Here is a 9,789-nt window from a genome sequence, read left to right on the forward strand (position 1 = left end):
TTCTGGTAACTATTCAGCTTTCTTACAATAATATTTCTCATTAAGAAATCATAGTACTTATGTTGACACGATTGCTTTACACAAATATAATATTTGAAATAAGTGTTCAGCAATTTACCTTAGTCCTTGCAGTTGTCTTGAAAGGCATCACAAAATCCACAGCATTTACAGATTAAGACAAATCAAATAACGAGAGAAGATAAGGATCATCTTCAGATTGATCTCCTTGGAATGAATTTGAATGATTTAGAACAAAGACAAGTCACGAGTATTCCTGAAGCTGCATTTTATTCAGATAAATCCACTGGCAAAGATTTGTCTCCCAGGTGGCAATGTTCTGTTCAAAGGACTATGCCAGCTGATGAAAGTACAACAAATGACAATTGATTTTTAAAAATCAGTATACAGTTTTCAATAAATGAGTTTTAAAACAAAAAATCAGTTTGCTTTCAGAAAATCTTGTAATATGTTACATAAAACGTTGCTGTGGAGGGGACTTATTACTTTTCACTGGCAGGGAAATGGTTCAAACTGGGCACATTGCTGGCATTCAGACTTAGGTCTTCCCCACCCCCCAAAACACACTTCCTTAGAAGACAATGACAATTTTCCATGTGAAGCCATTTTAAATTCCTTCAAAAAACATTAAAGAAATACTCCATCCTCATGAGTTAATTGTGCCCACAAGTGAATTGATTCAATGAAAATTGGTCGATTAAAAGAAAATATGAATAGCAGTTCGCATTCCAAAGATAAAATGGCGTTTGGGGATCGGCCACATGGGGGAAACAGGGAAAAGTGCTTTTTGCGCGCCCTTTCTTTGCACCATATGGAATTGTGGAAAAATCTCACTAGAAAGCAAAACGATTTCAACAAATTCCAAAGGGAGCTGATGAAAAGAGATTCAATGGTGATCTAAACCGGCAATGAACGTTCAAACGACCAAAGGTCCTAATTTTTTAAAAATATAGAAAACGACATGGTATTATGTTCGAAAGGCCATCATGGGGCAGTACTCCAGACTAAACAACAGGTAACAAGATTAAATCATGACAACAGAGAAAATGGTTTTCTAGCATTTTAACATAACAGGCAAATCATAATCATCAGATGCTGCTTTCTGTGGTTCCAAGCGCCATTTTAAGAACAAGGTGGAAAGTCGATCCTGAATCTGGCAGAAATGCTTCTCTAGATGTGATCAATCATAGTCCCTGTAAGGGCGACTTCCATAACTACCACCGCCGCTGCCGTAGTAGTATGCTCCTTGGTTCCTGTATCCAGCCGAGTAGTTGTCCCGCTCTCCTGGATCGTAGCGGCCTCCGCCGCTGTAGCCGGAGCTCCTGTCAGCATCCCAGTAACCGCCGCCGCCGCCTCTCCTCCGGTTACTGTAACCGCCTCGGCCTCCACCGTAACCACGGCCTCCTCCCGACTTCTTCTCGGCGTGACCCACTCGGATCTGCCGCCCGTCGATGGATTTTCCGTTCATGGCCTGCAGCGCGTCCCTGGCGTCGTCCGGGTTCTCGAAAGTGATGAAGCCGAAGCCGCGGGAAGCCATGGTGTCTCTGTCCTTAATCACTTTCACCTCAGCGATCTGGCCGTACTTGGAGAAAACCTCTTCCAGGGATTGCTCGTCTGTGTCGAAGTTCAGGCCGCCGACGAACAACTTTCCGTCGTCGGACATGGTGAGGGGATTAGTGCGCACTCGAAGCTGAAAGTGCAGGAGCGGAGAATGGCGCCGATCAGTCAGTCAGTCCGCACAAACAGACAAAGAGGAAGCAGAGAGCGGAAATAGCCTCATTTCAATGGCCGCAAGAGAAGATGGCCGTCTCTCCCACCCCTTTCAATTCGGGGGCTCGGCTAGTTCTTAAAGAGCAGCTGCAGGAGAATAAATAAAAACCACTGAAATGGCCAAAAACTGAAATTACTGTCGAAAAAAAGTAGAGTTGACATTGGCGAGTTAGGTGATTGTTCATTAATTCCACCTTCTGTTTCAAATCTCCAACATCCGCAGTTTTTGCTTTATTTTACGTTAACGAATAAATTGCTTAAGAGGGAAGAGAATAACCGGATCATAGTGGGCCATATTAAGGGTTGGGATAAATTAAACGGTTTGAACGGTTGTTTGACAGACACAGGACATTTAACAGAATTGCATTTATTTAACACACATTCTGCATAGTTAGTCCAGATGGTCTGTTTTCGTGTTTTTGCTTTCACCACCAGTTCAAACTTATGTGCAGAACACCTTCAACAGAGTGAAGTCTCCCTAGGTCAAACTTGAACCAGTGTATGTCAGTAGGCAGAGCTAATGATATACGAATGGATTGGGTGTGAGCAACAGTTTTTGGTTGAGCAGTATTTACAAAAACTGCAAGGCGGGAGGATGGATAGGAAAGGTTTCGCAAGGAACATACACGAGAAAAGGTAATCCATTAAAGTATTTCAAGACCGCTATTACACTGTCTATCATAAATCACTAAATTATATTAATTTGATTCGGTAATGTTATTTTTGATTAACTTATCTATTACCGAAAAGAAAGTGTTTTATACAGTCATAGAATCGTACAGCGCGGAAGCAGACCTTTTGGTCCATCCAAACCATAATCCCAAATTAAACTCGTTCCATCTGCCTGCACTGAGCCCATAGCCCTCCAAACATTTCTTATCCAAATGTCTTTTGAATGTTGTGGCTTTACCCGCATCCACCACTCCTCTGAAAGTTAATTCCACATATGAACCACTCTGTAAAATAAAAAAGCCCCTCAAATCTTTTTAAAATCTTAAACCTTAAAATATGTTCCCTCGTCTTGAAATCCCCCACCCTGGGGAAAAGACACCTGCCATTCTCCTTATGTAATGATTTTTGAACCTCTATGAGGTCACCCCTCAACCTCCATTTCCTGTCTGCCCCCCAAGCCGTTTAACCTGTTATTGAAATAAAAGAATCTATCTCCACTTCAAATTTACTTCCACTGCACTCTCCGATGAATAGCAAATTCCTCCTTATTTCTGTTTTAAATCAGCCACTCTATAGCCTAAAACTATGACTTCACAGTTCAGACTGCCCACAAGTGGAAACGTCCAAATAAGGTTTGCTTTGTCAATCCAGTTTAGCATCTTACATACCGCAATTAGATCTCTACTGATCTTTCTAAAGTGTAACATGTATAGGTCTAAACTGTTGAATTTCTCCTCATAAGACAAGACTTTCATCTCTGACCTGCTTCCAATTCAGTTACATCCTTCCTGATGTACAGGGATCAAAACTGGAGACAATACTCCAGATGACTTTCACAATTGCAACAACACTTCCTTACTTTTATGCTTCATTCCTTTTGCAATAAGTGCCAAAAGGTCATTTGCCCTCATTACCTGCCGTACCTGCTTATGAGCTTTCTGCAACTCATGCAGAATTTGATGGATTGCATCGACTTTCAAAATATCCTATTACTATTTTTTTAATGATGAATTCCAACAATTTCCCAATGACAGATGGCAAACTAACTGGTTTATAGTTTCCTACTTTCTGCTTCCCTCCCTTTTGGAATAAGGATGTTACATTTGCGTTTTTACAATCCACTGAAACCTTTCCAGAATCCAGGGAATTGTGGAATATTATTACAAAGCTGTTTCATGCTGCTATTGTGCAACAGCAACCAAGTAATGTTCACCATTAACAGGATGCTGCCATCAAGTCAAAAAGAAGTTCTTCCTGTTGCGTAAGTGATATGAATTTCAGTGCCATTGAATTACCAGATAGATAAGCCAAAGACAGGTGGATTGTATTGAATTGCACATCCTTTTTGCTGCTTACAGTAAACAAGTTGCTAACTGTACCAATCAGCCTGTGGTTGCAAAATGCACACCTCTGTATCCGATATTAGATGTAATTCTGAAACTGGATAACATTTGCTAGATAATGCTGCATGTGTGGAATTTATACTAACAATTAAGGATTGTCAGTCAGGCACAGTTACAAATAATGAACAAGAGCAGTCCAATCAGCTGTTTCAGGCTGTTCTGCCATTTAATGAGATCATTTTAAACTCAACTCTACATTCCTGCATACCCCTACTAATCTTTCACCCCTTGGTAATCCAGAAACTATGTACCTTTGCATTAAAACTGTTTAAAGATTCTACATCTAATGCTTTTTGAGGAAGGGAATTCCAAAGATGCTCAACCGTCTGCTATGGGAAAAAAATCCTCATCATGTCTTAACTACGCAACCCCTTATTTTTAAACTATGACTCCTAGCTCTAGATTCTCCAACAAGAGGAAATTCCTTTCCACATCCATCCTATCAAGTCCCATCAGGATCTTATGTGCTTCAATTAAGTCAGCTCTGACTCTTTTAAACTCCAGGCAATAAAGACCTAGCCTGGCTAGTCTTTCTTCATAGTGCAGTGCACTCATTCCAGGTATTGGTTGAGTAAAGCTTCTTTGAACTGTTCCAATGGAATAACATCCTTCCATACTGTACACCGTAGTCCAGATACAGTGTCTGTATAACTGAAGCATAACCTCCCAATTTTTGCATTTAGTTCCTCTTGCAATAAAACAAAATGTTCTGTTAGCTTTCCTAATTACTTGGTGTACTTGCAGACGAACCTTCTGCAATTCCTGCATGAGGACACTCAAATCTCTCTGCAACCTCGCACCATTTAGATAATTATTTTTACTCAATACACTAAAATGACAATTTCACAATTTTGCATATTATATTACATTTACCAGATCACCCACTTAAACCATCTATTTCCCTTTGTAGTTCCTTATGTCCTCTTCGCAACTGATTTTCCAACCTATTTTTATGTCATCAACAAATTTAGCTACCATCCCTTCAATCCCTTCATCCATATCATTTATATAAATTGTAAAAGGTCATAGAGTAATACTACGTAGAAACAGATCTTTCAGCCCAATTCGTCCATGCTGATCAAGATTCCCAAACTAAACCCGTCCCACTTGCCTGCATTTGGCCCATATCCCTCTAAACTTTTCCTGTTCATGTATCCAAATGTCATTTAAATATTGTAACTGGACTGCATCTACCACTTCCTCTGGCAATTTATTCCACATACGAATTACTCTCTGAGTGAAAAAGCTGCCCCACAGATCCCTTTAAAATCTTTGTCCTCTTCTTTAAAAATACGCTCCCTAGTTTTGAACTCCCCCCACGCTAGGAAAAAGACCTTTGCTATTCACCTTATCCATGTCCCTCATGATTTTATAAACCTCGATAAGGTCACCCCTCAAACTCCCAAGCTCCAGTGAAAGAAGTCCCAGCTTATCCAGCCTCCCTTATGACTCAAACCCTCTAGTCCCTGCAATATCCTGGAAAATCTTTTCTGAACCCTCTCCAATTTAATGATATCCTTCCTATAGCTAGGTGACCAGAACTGTACACAGTACTCCAAAAGTGTCTTCATCAACATCCTGCACCACCTCAACATGACGTGCCAACTCCTCTACTCAATAGTCTGAGCAAAAAAGGCTAAAATGCCTTCTTAAACGCCCTAGAGACACAAAAACTGCTTCTGCTGGAATCCAAAGTAGATGAGCAGGAGGCTGGAAGAACACAGCTGGAAACGTGTTGCTGGAAAAGCGCAGCAGGTCAGGCAGCATCTAGGGAACAGGAGAATCGACGTTTCGGGCATAAGCCCTTCTTCAGGCTTCTTTGGGCATAAGCCCATTCCTGAAGAAGGGCTTATGCCCGAAACGTCGATTCTCCTGTTCCCTAGATGCTGCCTGACCTGCTGCGCTTTTCCAGCAACACATTTCCAGCTCTGATCTCCAGCATCTGCAGACCTCACTTTCTCCTCCGCTGGAAGAACACAGCAAGCCAGGCAGCATCAGGAGGTGGAGAAGTCTACCTTTTGGGTATAACCTTTCTTCAAGAATGGAGGTGGGGGTGGGGGATCTGCAGATAAAGTAGGGGAAGGGTTTTGGGTAGGAAGAGGGGTGGAACAGTGAGGTGACGATAGGTGGACACAGGTGGTGGGTATAGGATTCTCAGTGTACATGTGAAGCTTGATCTGATGACGTCACTGAGTAGATAATGACAGAGGATCTGGAGGAGGATAGCATAGTCAACCAGTGGCATGACAAAAGAACACAGGAGGATCACAGATCTGATTTGTAAATTCAATAAGGATCCTTTCAGAAATATGGTAAAGGCAGAAATTAGACTGGAGGTTTCAACATAGAATTGCCAGAAAGTTAGAGGGGATTTTAGAGGGGACAATAACAGGTCCAAGAATATTGGAGAGGGTAAAGAGGTTGAAAAGGTAGTAGCTTGAAAGGATTTGTAGAAGGACATTTGGTCTTCAATGAGAGGAAAACAATCCATGATTATAGGGAACTATTTGCAATATTTTTGAGCATAAGGGGCTGGTTGTGGACAGAGAATAGGAGGGGAACAGTAAGAGAGACATTAAGTTGAAGGTGGAGTCACAGGTAGACAGGGTAGTGAAGAAGGCATTCGGTACACTTAAACCTTTATTGGTCAGTGCTTTGAGTATAGGAGTTGGGAGGTCATGTTGCGGCTGTACAGGACAATAGTTAGGTCACCTTTGGAATAGTACACTCAATTCTGGTCTCCCTGCTATAGGAAAAATGTTGTTAAATTTGAAAGGGTGCACAAAGAATATTGCCAGGATTGGAGGGTTTGAGCTACAGAGAGAGGCTGAATAGACTGGAGTTATTTTCTCTGGAGCATTGGAGGCTGAGGGGTTCCCTAATACAGGTTTATAAAATGACATGGACAGTACGAACAGACAAGGTCTTTTTCCCTGGGTGGGAGAATTCAAAACTAGAGGACATAGGTTGAAGATAAAAGGGAAAAATTTTAAGAGAGACCTGAAGGGCAACTTTTTCATGCAGAGAGTGGTGCGTGTATGGAATGAACTGCCAGAGGGTGTGGTGGAGGCTGGTAAAATTACAACATTTAAAAAGCACCTTCATGGGTACATCAATAGGAAGGGTTTAGAGAGATATGGGCCAAATGCTGACAAATAGGTCTTGATTAATTTAGGATATCTGGTTGATCTGGATGAGTTGAACTGAAAGGTTTATTTGTGTGCTGTACATTTCTACGACTCTAAGTTAAAGCAGAGGTGCAATAAAATTGATTTGTAGAGTAGATAGAATCAACTCAACTCTTTGCAAGGTAAATGGGAACACTATGACAAATATTTATGTGGAAAATAGAGAGCTAAGGAGGTATGGAAAATTAAACATATTCTAGTGATTCAGATAGAACCTCAGATGAACCTCAGTCATTAACAGTGCAACCAGAATTATTGAATAAAATTGCTCTCCAATGACACCTAGTGGAATATAAAGATATGTTCATAGAGCACCTTCCGGAATAATTAGATGTCATTCAGCACTTTTATGTTAAGTAAAGTCAGAGAGTCAGACCCTTCGGAAACAGACACTTCGGTCCAACCCGTCCATGCCGACCAGATATCCCAACCCAATCTAGTCCCACCTGCCAGCACTCGGCCCATATCCCTCTAAACCCTTCCTATTCATAAAGCCATTCAAATTCCTCTTAAATGTTGCAATTGTGTTGTGGTTCTGTTCGCCGAGCTGGGAATTCGTGTTGCAGACGTTTCGTCCCCTGTCTAGGTGACATCCTCAGTGCTTGGGAGCCTCCTGTGAAGCGCTTCTGTGATGTTTCCTCCGGCATTTATGGTGGTTTGAATCTGCCGCTTCCGGTTGTCAGTTCCAGCTGTCCGTTGCAGTGGTCGGTATATTGGGTCCAGGTCAATGTGCTTATTGATTGAATCTGTGGATGAGGGCCATGCCTCTAGGAATTCCCTGGCTGTTCTCTGTTTGGCTTGTCCTATAATAGTAGCATTGTCCCAGTCGAATTCATGTTGCTTGTCATCTGCGCGTGTGGCTACTAAGGATAGCTGGTTGTGTCGTTTCGTGGCTAGTTGGTGTTCATGGATGCGGATCGTTAGCTGTCTTCCTGTTTGTTCTATGTAGTGTTTTGTGCAGTCCTTGCATGGGATTTTGTACATTAGGACCATGCAAGGACTGCACAAAACACGACATAGGACAAACAGGAAGACAGCTAACAATCCGCATCCATGAACACCAACTAGCCATGAAACGACACGACCAGCTATCCTTAGTAGCCACACACGCAGATGACAAGCAACATGAATTCGACTGGGACAACACTACTATCATAGGACAAGCCAAACAGAGAACAGCCAGGGAATTCCTAGAGGCATGGCACTCATCCACAGATTCAATCAATAAGCACATCGACCTGGACCCAATATACCGACCACTGCAACGGACAGCTGGAACTGACAACCGGAAGTGACAGATTCAAACCACTATAAATGCTGGAGGAAACATCACAGAAGCGCTTCACAGGAGGCTCCCAAGCACTGAGGATGTCACCTAGACAGGGGACGAAACGTCTGCAACACAAATTCCCAGCTCGGCGAACAGAACCACAACAACGAGCACCCGAGCTACAAATCTTCTCACAAACTTTGAATGTTGCAATTGTACCAGCCTCCACCACTTCCTCTGGCAGCTCATTCCATTCCCATACCACCCTCTGTGTGAAAAAGTTTCCCCTTAGGGCTCTTTTATATCTTTCCTCTCTCATCCTAAACCTATGCCCTCTAGTTCTGGACTCCCCAGCCCCAGGGAGTTGACTTTGTCTATTTAGCCTATCCATGCCCCTCATAATTTTGTAAACCTCTATAAGGTCACCCCTCAGCCTCTGACCCTCCAGGGAAAACAGCCCCAGCCTGTTCAGCCTCTCCCTGTAGCTCAAATCCTTCAACCTGGGCAACATCCTTGTAAATCTTTTCTGAACACTTTCAAGTTTCACGAGTTGTAGTGGACAGTGAAGAGGGTTACCTCAGATTACAACAAGATCTTGACCAGATGGGCCAATGGGCTGAGAAGTGGCAGATGGAGTTTAGTTCAGATATTGGATACTCGCATCCAAATCATTTATGTAAATGACAAAAAGTAGAGAACCCAGCACCTTGTGCGTTCTCCACTGGTGGCACAAGGTGGCACCTTGTGCCACCATCCTTGTGGCACTCCACTGGTCACAGGTTTCCAGTCTGAAAAAAACCCTCCACCACCGCCCTCTGTCTTCTACCTTTGAGCCAGTTCTGTATCCAAATGGCTAGTTCTCCCTGTATTCCATGTGATCTCACCTTGCTAACCAGTCTCCTATGGGGAACCTTGTCGAACCGCTCTGCCCTCATCAATCCTCTTTGTTACTTCTTCAAAAAACTCAATCATGTTTGTGAGACATGATTCCCCCGCACAAAGCCATGTTGAGTATCCCTAATCAGTTCTTGCCTTTCCAAATACATGTACATCCTGTCCCTCAGGATTCCCTCCAACAACTTGCCCACCAACGACGTCAGGCGCACTGGTCTGTAGTTCCCTGGCTTGTCCTTACCATCCTTCTTAAACAGTGACACCACGTTAGCCAACCTCCAGTCTTCCAGCGCCTCACCTGTGATTATCGATGATACAAATATCTCAGCAAGAGGCCCAGCAATCACTTCTCTAGCTTCCCACAGAGTTCTTGGGTACACCTGATCAGGTCCTGGGGATTTATCCACCTTTACCTGTTTCAAGACATCCAGCACTTCGTCCTCTGTAATCTGGACATTTTGCAAGATGTCACCATCTATTTCCCGACAGTCTATATCTTCCATATTCTTTTCCACAGTTAATACTGATGCAAAATACTCATTTAGTATCTCCCCCATTTTCTGTGGCTCCACAC

The 9,789-nt window shown here is 42.7% G+C and overlaps 1 pseudogene; it reads right to left on the reverse strand.

The window, feature by feature from the left end:
• Positions 1 to 267: 267 nt before the first annotated feature.
• Positions 268 to 1,781, reverse strand: LOC148151786 (cold-inducible RNA-binding protein B pseudogene; annotated as a pseudogene).
• Positions 1,782 to 9,789: the final 8,008 nt, after the last annotated feature.

The sequence above is a fragment of the Chiloscyllium plagiosum genome, unplaced genomic scaffold, assembly GCF_037043375.1.
Source record: "Chiloscyllium plagiosum isolate Xiang-an unplaced genomic scaffold, Cpla_swu_hap1 HiC_scaffold_3, whole genome shotgun sequence".
Taxonomy (NCBI): Eukaryota; Metazoa; Chordata; class Chondrichthyes; order Orectolobiformes; family Hemiscylliidae; genus Chiloscyllium; species Chiloscyllium plagiosum.